The 12,365-nt window shown below is 36.8% G+C and overlaps 1 pseudogene; it reads right to left on the bottom strand.

The window, feature by feature from the left end:
* Positions 1-1,991: 1,991 nt before the first annotated feature.
* Positions 1,992-12,365, bottom strand: part of LOC101355874 (elongation factor 1-alpha 1 pseudogene) — an 11,257-nt pseudogene continuing 883 nt past the window's right edge.

Below are 12,365 nucleotides of genomic sequence, written 5' to 3' on the forward strand. Positions count from 1 at the left end.
TGTAAGCCTTCATCTTAAGTGAGAATAACAGCACAATTGGAAGAGCGTAGTCAATGTCACTGAACTGTGCATGTAGAAATTTTTGAAATAGTGTCTCTTTGGCTATGTGTATTTTCACCAAACAAAAAAAAAAAAAAAGGTTTGAGAAGTTACAGGGTTGATATATTGTGGGGTTGTTAACCAATGCCATAAAACAACTTTTGTACTACTGTTTCATGAGAAACTATTTGCTCTGTAAGCCTTCGCCTGAAGTACAATTAAAAATAAATAAATAAAAATTAAAAAATTGAGGGAATTTTGTACTATCAGGCCAGACCTATATAGAATGTTAAAGGGAATCTTGCAGAAGGAAAACTAAGGACACTAGACAGTAACTCAGAGGGGAAGGGGTACACACAGGGAAAATAATATTTTCATTAAATAAAATGACAAGCATAAATAACCGATTTAATGTACTTGTGCTTGGCAAATACAACTGGTATGTCTTTATAAAGATAAAAGCATTTTTAAAAAGTGAAAATAAACGCCTTTTGTATACAATAATAAAATAAATTTAACTTTAAATTACAGACTACCGGGAGTATAAAGATGTAATTGTAGTTGCTGACCACAGGAATATAATGGGGGAGGATTAGCATAGATATAGAGTTTTAGAGTTTTACTGAAGTTCAGACGGTATCAATATAAACCATGTTGTTACAAATACAAGATAAGTGTAATCCTCATAGTAACCACAAAAAACTATAGATTAAATTATACAGAAAAATGAAGGGAATCAATATGTTTCAGCACACAAAAAAAGTCTACACACATGAAGCACTGGAGGAAAGGAAGTACAAAGAAGATATAAATCACACATACACACACAGAAAAACATAATGGCAGAAGTCCTCTATTGGTAATTACCATAAATATAAATCAATTAAATGTGCTAATCAAGAGGTAGGGAGTGGCAGATAGAATAAAAATATATGATATATAGATATGCTGTGTACACGAGACATAATTTAGGCACAAAAACAAATTGATTGAAAGTGTAACTGTGAAAAAAACAGTAATCAAAAGAAAGCAGGCGTTGGAATTTTAATATTAGACAAAATAGACTTTAACGCTAAATCTATTATAAAGAGATAAAGAAGTACATTGTTTTTGTTAGGTGCCATCCAGTTGATTCCGATTCATAGTGACCTTATGTACAACAGAACAAAACACTGCCAGGACCTGCGCCATCGTCACAATCATTGTTATGCTTGAGCCCACTGTTGCAGCCACTGTGTCAATCCATCTCCTTGAGGGTCTTCCCCTTTTTTGCTGACCCTCTACTTTAACAAGCATGATGTACTTCTCCAAGGACTGGTCCCTCCTGATAACATATCCAAAGTATGTGAGACAAAATCTCGCCATCTCTGCTGCCAAGGAGCATTCTGGCTGTACTTCAAAGACAGATTTATTCATTCTTCTATCAGTTCATGGTATATTCAATATTCTTTGCCAACACCACAATTCAAAGTCATCAATTCTTCTTTGGTCTTCCTTATTCATTGTCCAGCTTTCACGTGCATATCAAGCAACTAAAAATACCATGGTTTGGGTCAGGAACACCTTAGTCCTTAGAGTGACATCTTTGCTTTTTAACACTTTAAAGAGATCTTTTGCAGCAGATTTGCCCAATGCAATGCGTTGTTTGATGTCTTCTTTTTTTTCTCATTAAACTTTGTTTTAATGGGTCTCAAAATTCTGTGACAGATTTTTGGTCAAGCTGTTTCCATTAAAAAGTACTGATTTTAAAAACTAATAATTTAACACTTCCACACAGAAAAAGAAACAAATGGTCCACAAAACGTTTCTTTCCTTCTGAAGGTTTTACGATGCTTTGTTATCATTAACCAGTCTTTTACTATTAAGCTAAAATGGCCAATTGAGACGAACAGTCCTGAGACCGTTCTTCCACAACTGATTTAGACTGAGGAGGCAGGTGTTATGGGTAACATTCATTTAGCCTTCTGATCTTTCTGATCAGACCTGGTGACCTTGCGAGCTCCAGCAGCCTTTTTGTTCACTGCCTTGATGACACCCACAGCAACTGTCTGTCTCATATCACAAACAGCAAAATGACCCAGAGGAAGATAGTCAAAGAAGCTCTCAACACACATGGGCTTGCCAGGAACCATGTCAATGATGGTAGCATCGCCAGACTTCAAGAATTTAGGGTTATCTTCTAGCTTCTTACCAGAACGGCGATCAGTCTTCTCTTTGAGCTCAGCAAACGTGCAAGCAATGTGAGCTGGGTGACAATCCAGCACAGGTGCATAGCCAGCACTGATTTGGCTTGGGTGGTTCAGGATGATCACCTGAGCAGTGAAGCCAGCTGCTTTCATTGGTGAGTCATTTTTTCTGTCACCAACCACATTGCCAAGACGATCATCTTTGACAGACAATTTTTGACATTGAAACCTACATTGTCCCCAGGCAGAGCTTCGCTCAAAGCTTCATGTTGTATTTCAACAAACTTTACTTCAGTGGTGATGTTGACTGGAGCAAAAGTGACCACCATGCCGCCTTGAAAACACCAGTCTCCACTCTGCCAACAGAGACAGTGTCAATACCAACAATTTTGTAGACATCCTGGAGAGGCAGATGCAGGGGCTTGTCAGTTGGACGAGTTGGTGGCAGGATGCAATCCAGAGCTCTGAGCAGTATGGTTCCACTGCATCGTTTGATTTCTTGACTGCTGCTTCCATGGGTGTTGATTGTGGACCCAAGTAAAATGAAACCCTTTACAACTGAAATATTTTCTCCGTTTATCATGATGTTACTTATTGGTCTAGTTGTGAGGATTCATGTTTTCTTTATGTTGAGGTGTAATCCAAGCTGAATGTCATGTTCTTTGATTTTCATTGGTAAGTGCTTCAAGACCTCTTCACTTTCAGCAAGCAAGTTTGTGTCATCTGCATATTGCAGGTCGTTAATGAGTCTTCGTCAATCCTGATGCCACATTCTTAATATAGCCCAGCTTCAAGGATTATTTGCTCAGCATACACATTGAATAAGTATGGTGAAAACATACTACCCTGATGCACACCTTTCCTGATTTTAAACCACACAATATCCCCTTGTTCTGTTGGAACAGCTGTCTCATCATCTATGTACAGGTTGTGCATGACCACAGTGTTCTGAAATTCCCATTCTTCCTAATGTTTTCCATAATTTGTTATGATTCACACAGTCGAATGCCTTTGCATAGTCAATAAAACACAGGTGAATATCTTTCTGGTGTTCTGTACTTTCAGCCAAGATCCATCTGACAGCAGCAATGATATCCTTTGTTCCATGATCTCCTCTGTATCCCACTTGAATTTCTGGCAGTTCCCTGTCATGTACTGCTGCAACTGTTTGTGAATTATCTTCATCAAAATTTTACTTGTGTGTGCTATTAATGATATTGTGTAATGTAATATTTGTGGTAATGACTAAGAAAACACCCACAAAATTACACAGTAGAAAAATTGGAAGAAATAAAGCAGATTCATCACAAAAAAGCTAAGCACAAAAATAACAGAAGAATTAGAATAAAAATCAAAGAAAATATAAAACTCTCAAAAAAATAAGCAAAATGAAATGAAGTAGATACTTTGTTTTAAGTAACAACATTAAATGTAAACAGTTTAAACTCCCCATGTACAAGGCAGAGAGTGACAGAATGAATTTTTTTAAAAAAATGATCTATTCTTTTGCTGTCTACAAGAAACACACCTTAGACATAAGGACACAAACACACTAAAAATAAAAGGATGGAAAAAGTATTCCATGCAACCAGTTACCAAAAAAAGGGTACAGGTGGCCATACTGATATCAGATAAAATATACTTTAAATAAAAATCTATTGCAAGAGATAAAGAAGATTGCATAACAATAAAAGGGTCAATCCATTAAGAAGACCTAGCAATTATAAATATATATGCACCTAACATCAATGCTCCAAAATACATTAAACAAATTCTGGCAAATATGAAAGGAGAAATAGATAACTCCACAATAATAGGTGGGGACTTCAACACACCACTTTCAATTCTAGATAGATCATCTGAAGAGAATCAGTAATGATACTGATGACTTAAATAAACCATAAGCCAATTAGACCAAATAGACATGTATAGAACACTCCACCCATCAGCAAAAAAATACGCTTTTTTTCTCCAGTACACATGTATCATTTTCCAGACTTGATCAAATGCTAGGTCACAAAAAAAGTCTCAACAATTAAAAAAGATCGAATCATACAAAGCATCTTCTCTGATCATAATGTTATGAAGCTAGAAATCATCAACAGGAAGAATAAGGAAAAAATATATACATGGAAACTAAATAACACACTCATAAAAAACTATTGGGTCACAGAAAAAATCAAAAGTGAAATTAAAGATACTTAGAATAGAACGAAAATGAAAACATTATGTATAAATTTTTTGTATGAGACTAACTTGAATTGTAAACTTTCACTTAAACTACAACAATAAAAAAAATGAAAACACAACCTATCAAAACCTTTGAGACACAGCAAAAGCAGTGCTCAGAAGGAAATTTTACCAAACATTCGGAGAAGAGCTGACAGTAATTCTACTTAAAAATCTCTAAAAAACACAGAAGAAGGAATACTCACAAATCAGTCTATGAAGCGCGCACTACCCTGATATCAAAACGAGGAAAAAAATCACACACATACAAAATTTTTCAACAAAATTCTAGCCAACAGAATTTAAGAACACATTTTTTTTAAAAAAAAAATGCATACACCACAATGAAGTGGAATTCATACTAGGAATGCAAAGGTGGTTCAACGTTAGAAAATCAATCAATGTAATTCACCACATAAATAAAGCAAGGGGGGGGGAACACATGATCATATCAATTGATGCAGAAAAGGCATTTGATAAAATCCAATACTCTTTCCTGATAAAAACTCTCAGCAACATAGAAATAGAAGGGAAATTTGTCAACATAATTGAAGACATACTTGTAAAACCAACAGTGAACATTATTCTCGCTGGAGAAAGACTAACAACCTTCCCTTCAGAACAACAATTAGACAAGGATGCCCGTTATCACCACTCTTATTCAATATTTTACTGGAAGTCCTAGCCAGATCATAAGGCAAGAAAGAGAAATAAAAGGTATCCAAATCAGAAAGGAAAAAGTAAAACCATCCCCATCTGCAGATGACATGATCTTACACGCATTTGTCAGTTTGTTGTACTGTGATGGCTTGCATGTTGCTGTGATACTGGAAGTTTTGCCAACTGTATTTCAAATACCAGCAGGGTCACCCTTGGTGGACAGGTTCCAGTGGAGCTGCCAGACTAAGACAGACTAGGAAGAAAGACTTGGCAGTCTACTTCTGAAAAAATTGACCAGTAAAAACCTTACAAATATAGCAGAACATTGTCTGATACAGTGCCAGAAGATGAGCTCCTGAAGTTGAAACGTACTCAAAACACTACGGGGGAAGAGCTACTTCCTCACAGTAGAGTCAATTTTAATGACAAGCATGGAGTCAAGCTTTCAGGAACTTCATTTGCTGATGTGGCACGACTCAGGAAGAAACAGCTACAAACATCTGTTAATAATTAGAATGTGGAATATATGGAGTATGAATCTAGGAAAATTGAAAGTCGTCAAAAATGAAATGCATAAAGATCAATATCCTAGGCATTGATGAGCTGAAATGGACTGGTATTGGCCATTTTGAATCTGACAACCATATAGTCTACTATGCTGGGAATGACAAATTGAAGAGGAATGGCATCAAAAAGAACATTTCAAGATCTATCCTGAAGTACCCATATGCCTACAAGGAAGACCAGTTAATGTGACTACTATTCAAATTTACACACCAACAGCTAATGCTAAAGATGAGGAAACTGAAGATTTTACATATCACTTTGGGTAGTATTGACATTTTCACATGAATAAGGAAACTGAAGATTTGATATCTTTGACTTATGGTGTTGGCAAAGAATATTGAATATATTTTGGACTGCCAGAGAAATGAACAAATCTGTCTTGAAAGAAGTACAGCCAGAATGCTCCTTAGAAGTAAGGATGGTGAGACTTCATCTCCATGTACTTTGGACATGTGATCAGGAGGGACCAGTCCCTGGAGAAGAAGAGGGTCAGCTTGATAAAGAAGAGGGTCAGCAAAAAAGAGGAAGACCCTTGATGAGATTGATTGACACATTGGCTGCAACATGAGCTCAAACATAATGATTGTGAAGATGGTACAGGACTGGGAAGTGTTTGTTCTGTTGTACCTATGGTCACTGCGAGTTGGTACTGACTCAATGGCACCTAACAACACATAGAAAATTCTAAACTGCTGGATCTAATAGAAGAATTCAGCAACCTTTCAGGGTACAAAAACAACACAAAAAAATCAGTTGGGTTCCTTTACACTAACAAGGAGTGTTTTGAAAAGGAAATCAAGAAAACAATAGCATTTACAATAGCCACAAAAATGGTAAAATACCTAGGAATTAACCTAACCAGGAACATGAAAGACTTATACAATGAAAATTACAAAACAGTACTACAAGAGACTAAAAGAAACCCACATAAATAGAAAGACATTCCGTGCTCATAGATTGGAAAACTTATTTTTAGTGAAAATGTCAGTACTCCCTAAGGTGATCTAAATATACAAAGCAACCCCAATACAAATCTCAACAGCATCCTTTATGGAAATGGAAAAAATTAATGTCCAACTTTACATGGAAAGGAAAGAGGTCCTGCATAGCCAAATTGCTATTGAAGAAGAACAACAAAGTAGGAGGCCTAACAGTTCCCGATATCAAAACATACTATACAAACACTGTAATCATAACAGCCTGGAATTGGTTCAATGATAGACACATACACCAGTGGAATAGAATTGATAACCCAAAAATAAATCCATCCATTTATGGACAATTGATTTTCAACAAGGGGTCAAAATCCATTCAATGGGGAAGAAACCATCTCCTTAACAATTGGGGCTGGCAAAACTTGATAACCACCTGAAGAAAAATGAAACAGGACCCATACTGCACACCATGAACAAAAACTAACTCAAAATGGATCAAAGAGAGGGAAAATTGGAAAATACACAAATACGTAAAAATTAAACAGCACACTTTTAGATAACCAATGGGTAAAAGATAAAATCAAGAGAGAAATCAGAAAAAACTTGAAGTTAAACGAAAATAAAATCACAACATACAAATACTTCCAGGATGCAGCAAAGGCAGTGCTAAGAAGGAAATTTATAGTAGTAAATGCCTGCATTAAAAAACAGTAATCTCAAATCAGAAAGCTAACTTTAAAACTTGAAGAATTAAAGAAGAGTAAATCAAGCCCAAAGCTACAAGTAGGAAGGAAATAATAAAATCAGAGTAGAGATAGATGGACTAGAAAACAGAAAAACAACACAGAGAATCAAGAAAACCAGAAGTTTTTTTTTAAAAAGATCAGTAAAATCAACAAATGCTTAGCTAGACAGACAAAGAAAAAGAGAAGATACAAATATTTAAAATTATAAGTAAAAAAGGGGACACTAAAAATTATCTTATAGACTTCCGGGCAACATGGCTCTGTAGTCAGAAGCACCACACCATCTGTCCACAGCAAAGACCCGAAAAACTAAGTCAAACAGAGTCACACGTCAATCTGGAAATCCTAAGCATCAAATGAAGAGATGAAGAACTCAGCCAAGCACTGAATGGAATAAGAAACTGACCAAGAACAGAAAGTGAGGAGAGACACATGCAGAGGTCCCCTATCAGCTACTGCAGCATGGATCCAACATCTTGGACTCCTATCAGAGATCAGTGAACAGGGGGTATGAGAAAGCAGCTTCACGGAGCTTCAGCAGGAGACAGAACAACTGGTAACCAGAGATACAGGCTTTCCCACCGCCACCCTTCTTCACCCTCACTTAGCCTCCTCTACTTCCTGCAGCCACAATCTCTTGGCCGGGAAGCACAAGCTTCACCCCGGTGTCACTTGGATTCCACCTGCCCACACTGGCCGGCTCCCTGAGCGCCTTTGATGACAGCTGCTGGTGTTGCCTTTTGCTGCTTCTTTAGATTTCTTCCTTACCTGTCACCACTTCCCCATCCTTTCTCTCAAATACTTAGCTCCGTGCGCCATCTTTGTTTCTTCCTGAATGGCTGCAAAACACCGCTCGACTGTGAAACTGCTTCCTGGCCGGTGTCACCAAGCTGGTGGGTCCCCTGGGGCTCTTTTGTTTGTTTGTTTGCTCTGATTTGTTCTGTTTTCTTATTCTTTTCTTGGCTTGGGAGCCCATTCTAGTCAGGCAGTACTGCCTGACTTAGAAGCTACTCTCTTACTCTGTGCAGACGCACAGGGACATCCCTGGGGGCATTTCTTTTTTCTTTTTTGTTTCTTTGTTTTGTTTTCTTCTCTCTCTTATTCCCTATTGTCTTTCTTCATTTCCATTTCTCAATTTGTTCATTTTTTTCTTTTACTCTTTTTCCTTTTTTAATTTCTGTTTTTCCCCATTTCTCAGTCTCTCATCTCTCCACTCCAATAGCAAGCTCCCTTAGCACCCTTTTTTGTTTGTGTGTATGTTTTTGGCTCCTGTTCCTCTCTCCTCTCTCTCATCTTTTCCATCCCCATCTTAGCTCCACACATCACAATCTACCCCCTCTTTCCTGTCTATCTGCACCATGCACTGAACATCACACTCCCTAGCAGCACAGGCACGGCCTACTGGAACCTGCCCTGCACTGATTCCCAGTCCGCAATGTCAGCCTGATATATGCCAAAAAAAACCCATCCCAGGACCTCCCTTTCAGCTGGACCTGCCCTGCTGTACCGTACCTGAGTGACTGACTCTGCCCATTGGAGAAGGAGGTGAAAATTATCGTGCCCGTACACGAGCAAACAACAAAGAATTCACAGCCTGCCTGCTCAGACACAACCAAATAAAACAAAAAAGCAAGATGAAACACAAATCTACAATCAATAAATGAGGAAAATAACCACCGAATGCCCTGAACACAGCAGACAATATCAAAACATTTACAAAAACAGGACAGGATGGTTCCAGTAGGTGTCCAAAATAAAACACCAGATGACCTTCCAGTAGAAAAAAGGCACTAAACCAAACTGACAGGGAATTTGAACCTCTAATATTCAGAATTATCCAAGAGTTGAAGCAAAAAATGACAAAAATGAGGAAAAAATAGACAAATTCATGGAAAAGGCAGACAAATTCATGGAAAATTCAGACAAAAAAAATGGAACAATTCAAGAAAATAATACAGGAACAAAATGCTAAAATAAATTCACAAGTATAAATCATCCAAAAACAACATTTAGAAATCCAAAAGATAAACAACAAGATTTCAGAAATGGACAGTGTCATAGAAGGGCTGAGGAGCAGATTTTAAACGATGGAAGATAAGATCAGAGAAACTGAAGAAAAACACTTGGATACAACTCTGTTTCAGGAAAAATCAGAAAAAAGAACAAAGAAAAATGAAGAAACCTGAGAATTATGTGGGATACAATCAAAAGCAAAAATCTACAAGTGATCGGAGTTCCAGAACAGGGGGAGAAAACAGAAAACACAGAGAGGATCATTGAAGAACTGCTGACAGAAAACTTCCCCAATATCATGAAAGATGAAAAGCTGACCATCCAAGAAGCTCAACGAACCCCATATAGGAGATACCCCAAAAGAAAATCACCAAGGCATATCATAATCACACTTGCTAAAACCAAACTAAGACTCCTGAGAGCAGCTCGAGAAAAACAAAAAGTCACATACAGAGGAGAAACAATAAGACTAAGCTCGGATTATTCAGCAGAAACCATGCAGGTAAGAAGGCAATGGGATGACATATATAAAACCTTGAAAGAAAAAATTTGCCAACCAAGAATAACATGTCCTGCAAAATTCTCGTTCAGATATGATGGTGCAATTAGGTCATTTCCAGATAAGCAGAAATTAAGGGACTATGTAAAAACAAAACAAAACTTACAAGACTTTTTAAAGGGGGTCCTTTGATCTGAGAACAAAGAACATCAGACCACAGGCTGAATATAGGACACAGGATTGTACTAGCCAGATACCAACCTAGGATATGAACTCTTAAGGACTATGCAAAACGAAAAGAATTACAACAGGGAACCAGAGAGGTTAATCTGTAAATGACAACAGCATCAGAACAATAGAAGAGTGAACAAACAGTGTAGGAATAGAACCTTCTAATGGAGAGGAAGGCAAGGCAATACCAAGTAAAAATATACTGGTGCAAATCTAGGAAGATAAGAGTAAATTTCAAGGTAACCACAAAGAAAGTTAACAAACCTACTCATCAAAATAAAGAAGACAAACATAAAGTCTTAGTAAAAACAAAACCTACAAAAACAAAAGAAATGAAAAAAAATCCACAAGCAGGGGGAACTCAGAGCAGGAGCGTAAGAGGAACAAAGAAAATGTCAGCACCACAAAATGCAATCCCATTCCTAGGAATATATCCTAGAGAAATAAGAGCTGTCACACGAATAGACATATGCACACCCATATTCATTGCAGCACTGTTCACAATAGCAAAAGGATGGAAACAACCTAGATGTCCATCAACAGATGAATGGATAAACAAACTAAGGTACATACACACAATGGAGTATTATGCAAAGATAAAGAACAATAATGAATTGGTGAAGCATCTCATAACATGGATGAAACTAGAGGACATTATGCTAAGTGAAATAAGTCAATCACAAAAGGACAAATATTGCATGAAGACCTCTATTGTAAAAACTCATGAAAAAGTTTACTTACGAAAAGAAACAATCTTTGTTGCTTACAAGGGATGAGAGAGGTGGGGAAGAAAGGAAAAAATAATATCCTATAGAAATGAAAAGGATCATAATTAGATAACTTAGAGGAAATGGACACATTACTATAAACACACAGACTTCCTACATCAACTTAAGAGGAAATGGAAGCTCTCTATAGACCCGTAACAAGTGAAGAGACTGAATCAGTAATCAATCATCTCCCAACAAAGAAAAGATCTGGACCAGATGGCTTCAGTAATGAATTCTATGAAACATTTATAAAAGAAGTGACCTAATCCTTCTTAAACTCATTGAAAAAATACGGACGGAAGCACTTCTTAATTCTTTCTATAAGGCTACAATTACTTTAATACCAAAACTAAAAATATCACAATAAAACTACACACCAGTATCCCTTATGCATATAGATGCAAAAATTCTCAACAAAATAATAGCAAACAGGATCCTACAGCATATTAAAAGGAATATACATCATGAGGAAGTTGGATTTATTCCAGGAGATCAAGGGTGACTCAACATTAGAAAAACAAATAAGGTAATACATCATTTTAATAAAACAAAGGGAAAAAGCCACAGATTGATCATCTCAATCAGTGAAGAAAAGGCATTTGACAAAAATCCATCACCCTTCCATGATAAAACCCACAGTCAGAAAACTGGAAATACAACAGAAATTCTTGAGTATGATAAATGGCATTTAATAAAACACTCAGATAATTTCATGCTCAATTTTGGAGAATAACTGAGAACTTTCGCCTAATAATGAGGAACAAAACAAGGATGATGCTCTCACCATGGCTTTTCAATATTGAATTGATATTCCTAGCAAGAGAAATTATGCAATAAAACGAAACAAAGATATCCACATGGGGATAGTCATAAAATTATCCCTTTATTCACATGATATACTCCTATATATAGAAAACCCCAGAGAATCCATAAGAAAGCTACTAACCAAACCCAACAACCAAACCTGTTGCCGTCGAGTGGATTCCAACTCATAGAGACCCTGTAAGACAGAGTAGAATTGACCCATAGAGTTTCCAAGCAGTGGCTAGTGGATTTCAACTGCCAACTTTTGGGGTAACAATCAAGCTTTTAACCACTGCACCACCAGGGCTTCAAGAAAGCTACTAGAGCTAATAAAAGAATTTGTCAAAGTGGTCAGGTAAAGGTTAACACAACAAACAGTTGGATTTCTATATATCAACTATAAGCAGGCTGAAAAAGAAATTAAGGAAATAATTTAATTCATAATAGCATCTAACAGAATGTAATACTTAGGAATTATTTTAACCAGGATGGTAAAAGACTTGTACTCTGAAAACTATAAAACATTACTGATTGAGAACAGGAAAAAGACAAGGATGCCCTTTATCACCACTCTTATTTAACATTGTGCTGGAAATTCTAGCTAGAGCAATAAGGCAAGAAAAAGAAATAAAGGGCATCCAAATTGGTAATGAAGAAGTTAAACTGTCCCTGTTTGCAGATGATAT

The sequence above is a fragment of the Trichechus manatus genome, unplaced genomic scaffold (genome assembly GCF_000243295.1).
Source record: "Trichechus manatus latirostris isolate Lorelei unplaced genomic scaffold, TriManLat1.0 scaffold00070, whole genome shotgun sequence".
NCBI classification, from domain to species: Eukaryota; Metazoa; Chordata; class Mammalia; order Sirenia; family Trichechidae; genus Trichechus; species Trichechus manatus.